Consider the following 13793-nt stretch of genomic DNA (forward strand, 5'->3'; position numbering starts at 1 on the left):
GGTTTTTCTTAAATTTGTAATTGGGCAACGGAAAGAGTCCGTGCGGGAACCCTTTGAGGTCCGGACCCGTATTCAAAATAGATACTTTTTAAACAGTTGAAAGATAAGAAGTTCTGAAAATAAGTAGTTAGGTACAGGGAGAAAGTAAAAAAAAATTCTTTCGGTTATTTTCAAGGGGTACAAACTGAAGTGGGCTATTACATCAATTTTAATCATTTGGAGTTTACGATTTTGTAACATAAAATATTTAGTGGTAATAAAGTAGTAGTGCACTTACTTACTTGGTCGAAACAGATACCAGTGTGCACCTATGGTAGATACTAATGTCATCTAACACCTAGCTTACCTTATAAAAATTCAGGGTGTAAACTCGGAATTGGCCATATATAAAATATCTATAATACTATAGAGTGGGGTGTCTTTGAAGAAGGGGAAACTGGATGAGACCTGTGGGCAAGCGCGAATAACAGTTCGAACTTGTGCGTTTAAGGAGGAGGTTCACGTCGACATGTCTCTGACTTGAACACGCGTATATGTGTAATGTAATCCAGAATAAACATTAAGGCATCCGTATCTAAGCCGATAAAATTAGGCGGTACATTTTAGGCAAATTGTGGAGTCACGTTCGAATTTTGAATTTGTTGTTGTAAAGGGATTGTTTAATTATGTGGAAGTTCTAAATGGTTATCGTGGATAAGCAAGTTCAGTGTGGTGTAAATTATTATTGCGTGTTGGATTATTCTGCTACATTAGGGTGAGTTTTTTCTGCGTTTGCTGATGGTCGGCCCATATGTGTAATTTGATTTGTTCCGAACCGACCGGCATTTGATTAAACCCACGCATTTCAGAGACGGCTGAAGAACCAAACCACCTCCAATTATTGTTTCCACTTAATCAAATCCAATTACCAAAATTTTATGCTTTTCTTTTTTAATCTACATACAATGGAACGAAAATTTCATTTGGTAATGTAATTGAAAAGCTTTTAATTTAAGAAAAAAGCTTCCCGTGGATGAATTGTAATTAGGCGCTATATCAATTCATCAATCACACCAAAGGTTTACGAGTATCTCTTTGGGAGAAAACTTTCGGGTCACAGAAGACAGAAACTTCCGTGGCTGCTTGCGGAGTAGCTGTCATATCTGACACTTCGCTATTGGGGGTTGAACGCTTGAATCAAGCAACGACAGTATTTATAGGATCTTAGGTTGTTCAAGTTTACTTAAAATCCCTGTATTTTGTGAGTGTTTAAATGTGACGAAAGAAGCTCTCATGAGTTTTTTCTCTTTGGCTACATTTATTTAAATAAATTAAAAATTAATACAAGTTTTTTTTTGTTTTTGGACACATTTTTAAAATGTGAGTTGGATGAATGCTGTATTACTAAATTACATTACCATATGTACTCGTACAAAAATATTCTCATAAATTGTAAAAGTTTGCGATTTAGCAGAAAAAAAGTGATTACATAAACAATTTGTTATTAAAAAGAAACTTGAGTATTTATTGTCTTGTATGAAAAGCAATTCTACCGTTGGATTTTACGATCTTTTTCTGTTTTATTGGGATTTTCATAAGCCACGTGCTGAAGTAATTCAACGTTAAGAGAGGCCTTTCTCGTATTGCAACTTTTACAATTTCCACTTCCCAAGTTTAATTAGAGAATTCGCGAATTAAAACACTTTATTATTTACAAAAGCTACACAGATTTTAATCAGGAATGCCCTACTATTTTTTAAATAAGTAATTTAACACCGAAATTGATTTTTCTTTGGGTTTTAAAACCGTTAAAAATCATTTGTAAATTTTATTGTTTTTATATTTGTACATTCGTTGTTCAGTTATCTTGCGTACAAAATTTTTGCTGTATGTCTATCCGTGGTATAAAAATGTAGTCTTCAGATCAGGCATCACTCGCACATATTTAAGTTCCAAAAATCTCACAGGTTAACTGTAGTGAAAATTGTAGATTAAGTTATTAAGAAAATCTTATAGAACATTGCAATAAAAGCTGTTTTGTGGAATTGGTGGAATTGGTCCTCGGCGAATTTCTCTATTATTCATTTTTTATTAGTTTGATTTGGATAGTAATAGCCATAAGTATTTGAAACTTTAAATTGCATGTGTTGCTGAACTTAGACCACCAAATCAAAAAATTATAATGGTGTAACGGTAAGTGATAATACCCACGAATAATGAGCCAAGTCGTGACCGGACATCATCCCTAATAAGCTTGAATAATGTGATCCAATCCAAATCTGTTAGCAATTATAACAATATAAAAAAGCAATTAACATAAAGTTAGTACTTCCGGTTTTTTGTTTACACATTGTTGAGTGTAGAAATTCCGACAGCTGTTTATCAGAACTTAATTGTCAATTTTATGAAGAATAAAATGTGGAGCTGTTGAAAATGATTCCAATGGGATGATTACAGATTCCTGCAGAACCAGAAAACTTCTCTCCAAAGCATTAAAATTATACTTGCTTTCTTGTTAATTCAAATAAAATACAGCAGTCATCATCGCAAACTAATTACTGCAAATTAGATTAATTAACACTACATTTAACCTAAAATACCTAATAAACAATGCTTGTAGATTTTTACTATGCATCAAATTAAACCTTAATATTATTCGTAAATCTCTTTCGATTCAAGGAAATATGAAACAGTTGCTATAAAGTTGATCAAATAAATAAACACAGTCTTGCTAATAATAACGATAACGATTTTATGATTTGTTTCTCTGTCATAGTTCAAGTTCAGTCTATATTTATCAGTCTAGCCTTAGGGAGCAAAAACTGATAAAACCTTTTAAACTTTGAGAATAATTGAAGTACTCACACTTATACAGGTGTTTGGTCTTCGTCACTGTAATATTCTTCCAGCTAACTTGCATTTCCTGTGTCACCGTTCTTAATTTATTACTTATTAATGGAAACATTTCCTGCTCGTTGTCTTAGCCCACGCACTCGAAACCGAGCAATAAATTGTGTCGTGACTTTTCTTCAAATTTGAATCATTACATCCTGGTAGAAAAACACAAAAGCACACGAAGAATGTACACCAAAAACATAGCGAACTGCTTTTAAATTACTTCGATAACTTGGTGCGGCACTGAAATAGAACGCTTGCAGCCATCCTGCTGATCTTGAATACCAGAAGACTTGTTTGAGGAAAATCCTTGCGTCAATCTCATTTTCTGTTCTTGATGAAAGTCGGGTGTTTGGAATTCTTCAGATTAGCGGAGGGTTGTGTAATTAAGTTTTGGATGTAACGTAGGTATATTCGAATTCGGAAACATAAAAGGAGTTATCCTGCTGCTTTTTTAAATGATTGTAGCTTTTGGAATTTGTGGATTATTAATTTATTAAAATTTATAACGTGTTACAACACTTGTTTTCCAATTTAATTTGCATTCTGGAGGTTTAGTCAGAATCTATATTTTATTACTTATTTATAAAACTTTTCTGGTTGCAGGTGTTTCACTCAATAAATATTTACAGGTGAGGCTCCTGTGCCTCCATTTTCCATGATTAACACACGTTTAAAACAATGTCTGACTAGAATATAAACGGTTATACGGTTATACAATATTTTCATTCGTGGAGTTTTAATAATTAAATCCTTTTAAGCTGCAGAGCGTTCCACATTCTGTCAATATTTGAAAATTGTGATGTTCATTACGCTCTATGCATTTAAAATTTTTCAAGTAGAAATAAAAATGTTACGCTTGATATAATAGAATTTCTATATTTAATGGATCATTATTTAATTTAATCAGTTTATTACAAGAACAACATTGCAACGTCCTTAATTACTGTACAGTAACTAACTATACATAGCAGAGAAGCTTTTTGTCCGAAGAACTGCTCATAATTCATGATTATCCGTCCGGAAAGGCATTGTGTAATCATAATCCCGGCCTAAAGCTTTGCCCTATTGTTCCTAAATTTCCATTACTTGTAGGTCAGAATGTCAAGATAACATGATATAAACATTAAGTACATCAGACTTCGAATGTACCTAACACATTTTAGAAAATTTCTTCTAAAGGGTGAAATCTCATTACCGGCCAACGATTTTTATTCCTCTATAAATATTCAGTGTGATTTCCTTTATAAGCTTATACCCTATTAAATAACACGTGAATTTTGTGTGGCCCTACCCTTCAAAAATACGTGACCATCATACGAATAACCCTACCTTGTTAGTGGATGCACACCCAGTAAATTAATAAATATTAATAAGGGATGGACACCCTGATAATGGAAAACATGTGTGTAAGTAGCTGACGTGATGTCAAGTGCTGAGAGGATTTTTAACATTTCATTTCATTTTGAAACAATAGGGAGTGGGCTTTGATGTTAGGTGGAAGATTATGGAAATTTGCATTTTAGTACCGCTTCTGTGTTTGTTGGTAAATATCAATCAACTAATCTTAACTGTTGTGAATGAAATGTAATGAATTGAGCATGTTTGTAAAGTAATAAAGCTAGTCATTCGGATTTCATTTGCATTTTGCTTTGGATTGGAATGAAGATGCAACAATTTTAGACATCCACAGGCTTTTTTTTCACCACTTAGTACTGCGACTGTTTCAAAAAGTAGAGTATTTATAATAGTTTCATTAATTTTTAAAGTTAGAATAAAAGAGTTAAACGCGTTACGAAGTGTTTTTTTCTATTACTTTTTTTAAATTAAATTAACTTTAGTCAATTTTACAACATTTCCTAGTCATTAAGAGCCATCAAGTAAGTGTGAACAAGAAAACGCTATTTCAAAGGCAATTCCATTTGCATTTTTAATCATGACCCGTCTCAATTCTCAATCACTATTCTGGTCAGTGGTAAGAAGACAAAGAAATGATAAAAATAAATTGTGATAATTACGAGAAACTGATGAGTGGCGGTGTTATTCACACGGACTTGGGTGGCCTCTTGCTGTTGACACCCACGACTTGAAGCACTCTTCAGTTTCTTCATTCAATTTGTTTACAAAACGACTGTTGGCAATCGGCAACGGACAAATTGCTGAGTACTGAGTGGAGTGTAGACATACCACTCATACTACTACCAAACAAACACTCCACTGTCTAATCTGATTCTTAGTGAAGTTCAAATGAAAAGCGAATATGATTGTTAGTTATACAAATAGACATAATGACTAGATTATCATACTTTCTGCGATTTCTAACGGATAATCTACAGTTCTTAATGTCACGTGGATTGAGTTATTAAGTTTTTAAGTTATTTAAATAATTGACCAATTTTTGTGTACCTATAAGTTTATTGAGAATTTTTTTGTAGTTTTAATTATGAATTACAAAGTGTACTTATTTATGAGTGTCTAACATAAAATTTTGTACAATGGTATATTGTTAAAATTTTCTTGATTAGGCCTTTCCACGGCCATTCCGAGCATCTGTTGCTCCGTATTGCTAACATTCTATTTACATAATCACGCCCTAACACCAAGAATCATGTAGAACAACACCTGCTGGTTTAGAAGTGTAGAAGTGATATCAAGAAATTCATATGGTTGTTTTACAACTACTGTTGTAATCTTAAGGCGATTTACTTTTGAAGAAATTGATGGGAGAAATTTAAAAAATGGAAGAAAAAACACTGAAAATAAATAGGTTAAGTAATTTTGTAATTTGAAAATCGAATATTCGAATAATTTAAGCCTGAAATTAAAAATAAGGATTTACGGTGTGGAAATAATTTATTTTATACCAATAATTCAAAATTTTAATTAAATTATTTGAAAATATGCATTTATTCAGTTCGTCGAATAATTTGATTGCATGTACAAATTTTCAATAGCAATGTCACATGAGAATTTGTTAAATTGAAATTGCATAAATTAGTAAATTTTTACAAAATCGTGGTGAGGCAATGCAAAACAAGTTGTCAAATCTAATGCAAAACATTTTGTAGCTTTTAATATTTTTACCAAAGTTACCTAAGTTATTTTCTTAGAATTGGGAAAATTAATTAAAAAGACTTAAAAAGTGCATTTAGCGAAAAGAGAAGGCAACAAAATTTCAGCTATACAGTCTTACACGTATGTTCAGTAAACTTTATTGTTCTCTTCAGTTGATAGAGATCTAATAAAATGCATAAAATATCTCATCTGCATTTAATAATGAACTTTTTTTTTATTTAGTTATTGATTAAATTATACCAGGTGAATAAAAAGTATGGAACCAAACGTTTTTTGCTTAAACTATTTATTTTTTTAAAAAACTAATTGATGAGTGATAAAGTACTATAAAAATGTGATGATTTAACAAGAATAAAATTTTTCGAAATTTCCTTTTGTTTTTGAGTTCTACAAAAAAATATATTTTTTTAAATGGCAACCCACTATAAAATCATTTTTCTCATAAAAGCTATACTCTATGGATTACAACTATCTGCTTTATATTTAATTTTTAATTAAATTTTTTTTTACATAAATGGCAATTTTGACAAAAAAAAAATTGCGTAACTCAAAAACAAAACAAAATTTCGTTCTGAAAATACGATCACATTTTTTATATTACTTTAATTTATATTAATTATTATTTTCTGGAGGCAAATGATCAAAAATAAAACCGCTTAGTTCCATACTTTATATTCATCCTGTATACATTATGATTTAACGGGTGTTTAGCGTCATAGTTGGCGGTAATATGAGTGTGTTGTGAACGGACCACAATTTTTAATACGCCCCGCGAGCTGTCAAATATCAGATAATAACTTTCAATACGATGGTTCGTTCACAATCAAACTTTCATGGATAGCTTTGACGCCAAATTAAAAAAACACACTAATATTGATGATTATATTTGGAAACGATTTTATATTATAAAAAAACTCAGTGAACTTGGAGAATTCGACCAATGAATATTTTTACGATGTCTGTTACTTATGTCTATCAGCACTTTATACAAACGCAACAAAAATGCCATTTACAGAGTGTTCGAGATTTTCTACATTCCCAACATTGTGTTGAAAGATTTGTAAACTTTCTATTTCGTGAAGCAGCGACATAAAGAATTTCAAAATTTTTAGATATGGAATTGTTTAAATTTTTTGGTTGATTTGTATGTAGTTTTTAAGTAGAAATATTTTATACTGTGGTTGATCAAGATTTTTGTCATTTTTAAGTAAATATTTTCTTGGTGCTTTATTTAATTAACTTTGTTTTTTTTATTTTTTTTATTCTTGTATTAGGGGTCTATGCTAATGAAAGATATTCGTTTTTTCTTAATTTCTTTTAAGTTCTCTCTTCATCTCTGGCATGAACTAATTTTGTATCATTTTCAAGACACTAAAAGTTTGTCTAAGTCGTAAGACATCATCTTGGAATCACGTAAGTGACCCACATCATAAAACAGCCTAAACTGATGATTTACAACCTCAAAAGAGTCATAATTAAGGACAGGGTGGTTCACCCGGGTCGTTAGCACTGAGCCCTTGTCGCTTTAACACCCTAGCCGGATATTAACCAATTCCCTTGCTCGTTACCCTAAACTTTCCCGTTATATAGATATGGTTGTTGCTAGCGTTGCTAAACCTACTTTTAGTATTGTACTTGATCATATAAAGATAAGATTCCGATTTTAACACCCATTAATAAACCATTTCGTTTGCAAGACCTAGGGATAATCTCAAAGTAAAAACACAAGATAGCGATGAGCTGGAATGACATTGTTAGGTAGCGAACGGCGACAAAGGGAAGTGCCAAGACATGCAAACTAATTGGTAACACCCTTTTTACCAACAAGGACTAAAAGTGAATGAAATTTCAAGTTCATTGCGCCTAGTTCAGAAATAGAATCAATTGATTTGTGGGTATCAACTTACAATAAGCTCAAATTTCATTTTATTCATGAATATTTTACGTAATGGGAACCTATTAATAATCTAGCTTGAATTATAATTAATTATGGCCGCACGTTGATCTCATTATAAAGTGTAACACTATCCTTTTGTCGGGAAGTGAATACCTACTCCACTCACACCAGCTGCAGACTTCCAACACGTGTCCAATTGAACTTCTATAAAATTGCGACTATATGAGATCTGCATATGAATGATTTAGGTCCTCCTCCTGTCAGTTGCCAGCTGCAAATTGGTCATGGGTTACTGTTCACCATTGTAACCTAACCCTTTAAAGAGTTACACTTTTTTTAAATGAACTGTGAGAAACTTTTCTGTTTTTGATAGTTCAAAAATACTAGTCACACCAATTTGGCTAATGCAGGACTAGTGGCAGTGGCAGTGACAGTGATTGAAAAGTATGCAAATATTTTAACACATGGATGAAATCAATATGTTACATTGCAAGAGAAGTCTGTTATGACAGTAGTAACGTCTTTATCGACAAAGGAAAAACAAGAGATTCGTTTCGTTTGAGTGATTAGTGATTCAGAAAATCTGAAATAATGATTGATTTATCATTTACTATAAATTATCGTATTATCTCATTTATGATGTTTATTAGCAAGTGATGACCAAAACGAAGTTTTAAGTGAAAAAGGTCAAAAGTTAAATAAGACATTAAAAGAGTATTATTTGGTCACAAAACAAAACGTTTTATCGCCTGAAGATTCATCATCGTTTAATTAATGATTTATTCATTAAACACAGTTGCTGCAGTGAAGATTTTTAAATAATTTTTTATCATTACGGTTCTTAGAATATGATGAATCGTACGTACAAATCTTTATTTTTCTTTAACTATCAGTGTCATTCACTTCAATTCTCAGATAATTACAGTTTACATTGACAAACAAGTCTTGAGAATTTTACATGAAAGGACGAGAAAACATTATCGATAACAGAAAATCTTTGACTTTTGCGGTGCGTCGATACTTTTTGCATTAGTGCTGATTCGCATCATCTATGGTATTCAATCATTTAGCACTCACAGTTTACCATAAAAATGAATGCCGACATTCATTAAAGTTGCATCATAAAGATATATAGGAGGATATGATACCCATTTAATGTGGCGCCAGCCCTTTTCCGCCTTTCTTATCAAAGAAGCCAATCAATCGCAGCTTCACGTCATGTCATTTGACGAGGAATCGGAAGAAATGAACAGAACAAACCTACACCAAAAGCCAATAAAGATAGTCCCCAAGGCGACAGCGAAGTCGAGGTCCACCAACCAATACGCCGTATAACAACTCACATATTGCAATTACAATCAATATCGTATAACGAAGAAAAGTGAGGATAAAATTTTATCTCTGTTATAATGACGCTATAGAAATTCGCTCACGAATCGCCCTAGCTGATTTGAAAGGTAGTAAACGGCCCCGTTGTCGAAAAGTATCAAAATTACTTACATTGAGCATAACTTAATGTTGTTTGTGTCCCAGAGCTCGAATTTTCTGGATTTGTCTCAGAAATCATATGTCGTATCAATAAAAAGGATTTTTATTTTCGGGATTAGTGACTATAGTTGATGAGAATGGGGGCCGCATACATGAAAAAAGCAATAAATATATCGACTGTATTTGTCATAAAGTGTAGAGATTTGAAAACAGTGCTTATGTATTCCGCCCTCGAAGAATAAAACATCAAAATAGGTTCAAGTGAAAAAGGGGAAAACGAAAATAAATAAAACATGTGACAAACGCAAACATTTCAAAGTAAAAGTTTCAGTAAACATTGATCATTGCTCCCAGATGGAAGATTTTGCAACCCATATTTACTTTGCAAAGTGAAATTTTAAGTCGATGGTACTTGCAAGTTTATATCTATTTTTAAACAAATCTAACCTTTCTTTTCCAAAATAAGTAAATGTGCCTTTTTTATTAGGTAATATGTAATATGTTGCAATTTAAATAAATCAAATACATATTTGGTTGTATGTTAAAGGGAAGGACTATTTTTAGTATGTTATTTGCTCCTTGATGTAGTTTTGGGAATAGCTTGTACGACTATATAGAAAAACCTTTTTAACAAAACTATTCTGTTAATAATAGTTTTGGACCTACATATTTAGAACTGTTAATAAAGATTTTGAAAATGATAGAAACTTGGATTTTTTTTGCAAAATTGGTTTAAAAGTTTTTTCCTACATTTTGTTATATCTATTAAGAAATCTTTTTATTGTTATTGTGGATACTATGAATTACATTGAATTAATTCAATTACATTTAATTAATTTTGTGCAATGTCGCAAATTTTGTGTTCACCTTATAGTTTTAAAATAATTAGTTACTAAAATTATGTTAGTTTTAATTTAACGAGAACTCTAAATATTTTGGTTTTTCATTCCGAACATACCCATACCTAAATTTTTTAAAACTAATTTTTCGATTTTTGTGACTACTACAGAAATATATTTGTTTTAGGAAGATGACATGTTTGTCAAAGCGCTGAAGAATCGACCAACTCTTTTGCATGGAGTAGAAGAATTAAAAATAGAAATGTAAGTATTATTGTTACTATCATTATCGTATGTTTACTTTATTTTGTTCTTCAAATATTTGTTGTATATACTTTCTCTGAATTGCGATTACTTCTTACAAATATTTAAAGGAGTGGCTTATTTTATGCGGCGTTTGTTTTATAATACGAACATATATTTTGCTTACTATGTAGATTTAATGTTGTTGGTGCAAGTCGAAAACTTTTATAAAAATTCTATTTTGAAAGCTCAATCAGTAACCACGTCTCATCTTTTTAAAAGCATAAACATCCTCAAATCAATCTCCCACAATGGGTGCACCTGCTGCTCAAATTTACGAATCCAAGTAACGTAATCTTATACTTTAAGGGACATCAAGTCTATTTAAAAATAGAGCAGAAGATACAACGCTCCCATGCCTTAACAATTAATTTCGTGTCAAAAAAATATTACAGCGACATGCGTATGTTCAAAGTAAATGTGGGAACAGACAATACAATGGGATGGCAAGTTTGTCTGGGAAATGAAATACACCAAAATAACAAAGGCGGCATTCGCAACATTTGGCTTCAAGAACTCTTATTTGTTTTATGAGCGCCTTTATAGCTTAATATACGAAGCACAAGCGAAGGGGTTGAAGATTATTAAAAGGAAAATATGATTAGCGCGTCTTTATTCGAAGATTTCTTTGTAAAACTTTGACACATATGGTGGGGCAATTTAGCAGAGATTGCTCCTTGATTTTATTTTTATTTAGGAAAAATGGCTGCTGTTACAACTGAATTTGAAATTAATTTCATTTGGTAGAAATGGGAAAGATGAAAAATTGATGGCCATTTTTTTTCACGAAAATATGATAAAGTTTTTCCGTGTTTTGTTTTATATCGTTCTAATTTAAAACAACAAGTCGAACATAATAAATTGAAGTGGTTGGTTTATTTCAAAAATATTTTTCAAAGCAATGAAAACACTAGAAGTGTTGTGATAAATGATGCATGCTATTTTATGTATTTAATGGACATATTGAAACTGACAAGTATATTTGTCTGTGCACCTGTGACACTTGTTTAAAAATAAAATTTTGAATGTCAAAAGCATTTGGTTTAAATTCATTGTTTCTCTAAAATTCAGGATCACATAATTCTTTCTTTATTTGTCATGCATTAGACATATTTCTATCAAAACACAATAGAAGCTTTTAAATAAACCGACTTAAATCAGATTGGATTTACATTGATTAGATGAGATGAATAGAACCCATCAAAGTGAATAATATGATATGATAATATACCGCCGGAAATCTTCCTGTAGTATGGGCCTTGATTCTATCATTTTTACATCAAAAAAGGAAAGATCTTTGTTGTTATGAAAAATAAATTTTACAAAATCAATGAAAATTATTTTGAAATGATTTGTCTAAAAAGGTGCATTTGAATTAGCTTTTTGCTGGATTATGGGTTTTTGAGCAAGATTTAGTTGAAAAGGATTATTGAAGAGGAACTAAAATTTACTAATTTTGTGCTTCTACTTCGGTGCATGTTTAGTTGTCTTGGTCGGGTTTCTCGTTGAAAAATCCTTAAAACTTGGATTATTAAAAAAGTTAAAAAGTCTGCATTTAAGCTTCTTGTGAGTACTTTGGTTTAATAATTTAGTTTTTCAGATGGCTATAGCCGATGCCTTGCATTAATGCTATCTGGAGAATTTTGTAATTAAGATAATGTCTACTTAATGATTATTAAAACGATTTGTTGTCACATTTAGTTACCCAAAAATCACTGATCAATAAAACTGGCCGTTAATATCTCTCTCTACCAATAAAGTAGACTTTTATCGAGTTAAAAGAATCAGGCTATTTGAGAAAATGAAGAAAAATGTGCAGCTTTAGCCAGATGAAAAAACATGTTACTTAATTTTTAAGATAGGTGGCAAAAACATTTGTTACTTTGAGAGACTGGTTTTATCTACAAAATGGTCTCGTGTGTGAGCGAAGAAGAAAACCCACTGAAAAATGGACGTAATAAATTGAAAACATTGAAGTGGCCATGATGTTTAGGGCCAGCATACGTTGAATGGTCTCTTATCGCTTATAGGGTGCTCAAGTGTTTAGTATGCATAGAGCGTTGTATTACCGACCGACCCGTCCGATCGCAATGATGGCCACCGGAAGTGTAAACAGAACCCTGCAGCTCTTTCCGGAACTGTTTGTGGAGATAAGCCTGGACTTCGGCGGCCGCAATTTATGATGCATATATGGCATCCCAACGTTGCCCCAGATCTTTATCGACAACTAGTAGAATCCTTTAAAACAGTCCTGATGGCACTATTTTACTTGATAACATAATCTCGGGGTCATCTTGTTTGCTACAGCAATATATTTCCCTGTTTTGAGCGATAACACATCAGTGGATCATTTCATCACAAAGCGGAGTTTTTTCATTAATTTTAATAAAGATTTTAACTCGAATTTCCCTCGTCTTGTCTACATTACAGGAATCGAGGAGCGGTTAGGTAATTTAGATGATTCTGATGTCTTGAAGCCTCAAATATGAAATTATTCCCTCATCAACGTCTGATGTTAATCAAGTAAGCAAATATGGGCTCTGTTCATTTTCAAATTTATTTCTCGTTAGGCTAAAATTATAAATTAACGTCTTTAAGCGAAACGAAATCTTCTCGGGTAACATAATAAGGTAAAGGGATTCGCTCAATTAGCACAGCAAGCTGCGTGTCCGACTGCGCGAAAATTACGCAGCAAGAGCGGAAGAAACACACCACGAACGCATTTAGTTTGATGTATGTTCCTTTGTTCTTTCATGAGTTATTTAAAAATGGATTAATTACTTTTTTTGTTGTTACCCCAGCAGGAGAGCCAGTTGACCTACTTTTAAAGGGATTACGCGAGCAAAAATCTATTTCCGTTTTGGGTTTTAGTCGTTGTTTTAGCTTCCTTAACGTTAGTTTTGGAGTAATTTTTTGTATTGCTACTTCACAAGAGGGCTGTTTTAGATCTCCTGCAAAAAGCAGGAAACACTGACTTTGTAGTTAACATTTTCTTATGGCTCGTTTACCTTCTTCCTCTCTATGCTTCAACCGCACTGCGTTTGAAATTAACCCTTTATTTTAGTTTATTTGTGTGGAAATAAACTTGCACTAAGAACTACATGTACTTAATAATACTCAGCTTGTTTATTCAGCAATATTTTGTAAAAGCGTTATCATACAAGCAAGCATTTGCAAATGATGTTCGCTAATTGTAATTTTCTACTTCTAATATCTTTTTACAGTAATGAAGTGAATGTGATGTTTCATTGCATATCGGTTTGTCAGAATAAATTCATCTCAAGCGGATGCACCTGCTGTTTCCATTTTACTTATTT

The 13793-nt window shown here is 32.0% G+C and overlaps 1 protein-coding gene across 1 annotated transcript in view; it reads left to right on the forward strand.

Annotated features, from left to right (window-relative positions):
* Nucleotides 1–482: 482 nt before the first annotated feature.
* The window catches only part of LOC123014591 (discoidin domain-containing receptor 2-like), a 37032-nt gene continuing 23721 nt past the window's right edge, over nt 483–13793 (forward strand). The window contains exons 1-2 of the mRNA XM_044413784.1: nt 483–754; nt 10361–10437. The gene's annotated coding sequence lies outside the window, so the exon portion shown is untranslated. The remainder of the gene's footprint in view (nt 755–10360; nt 10438–13793) is intronic.

This window comes from Tribolium madens, unplaced genomic scaffold (assembly GCF_015345945.1).
Source record: "Tribolium madens isolate multiple individuals breed KSU strain unplaced genomic scaffold, Tmad_KSU_1.1 Scaffold_97;HRSCAF=244;Tcas5.2_LG3a, whole genome shotgun sequence".
Taxonomy (NCBI): Eukaryota; Metazoa; Arthropoda; class Insecta; order Coleoptera; family Tenebrionidae; genus Tribolium; species Tribolium madens.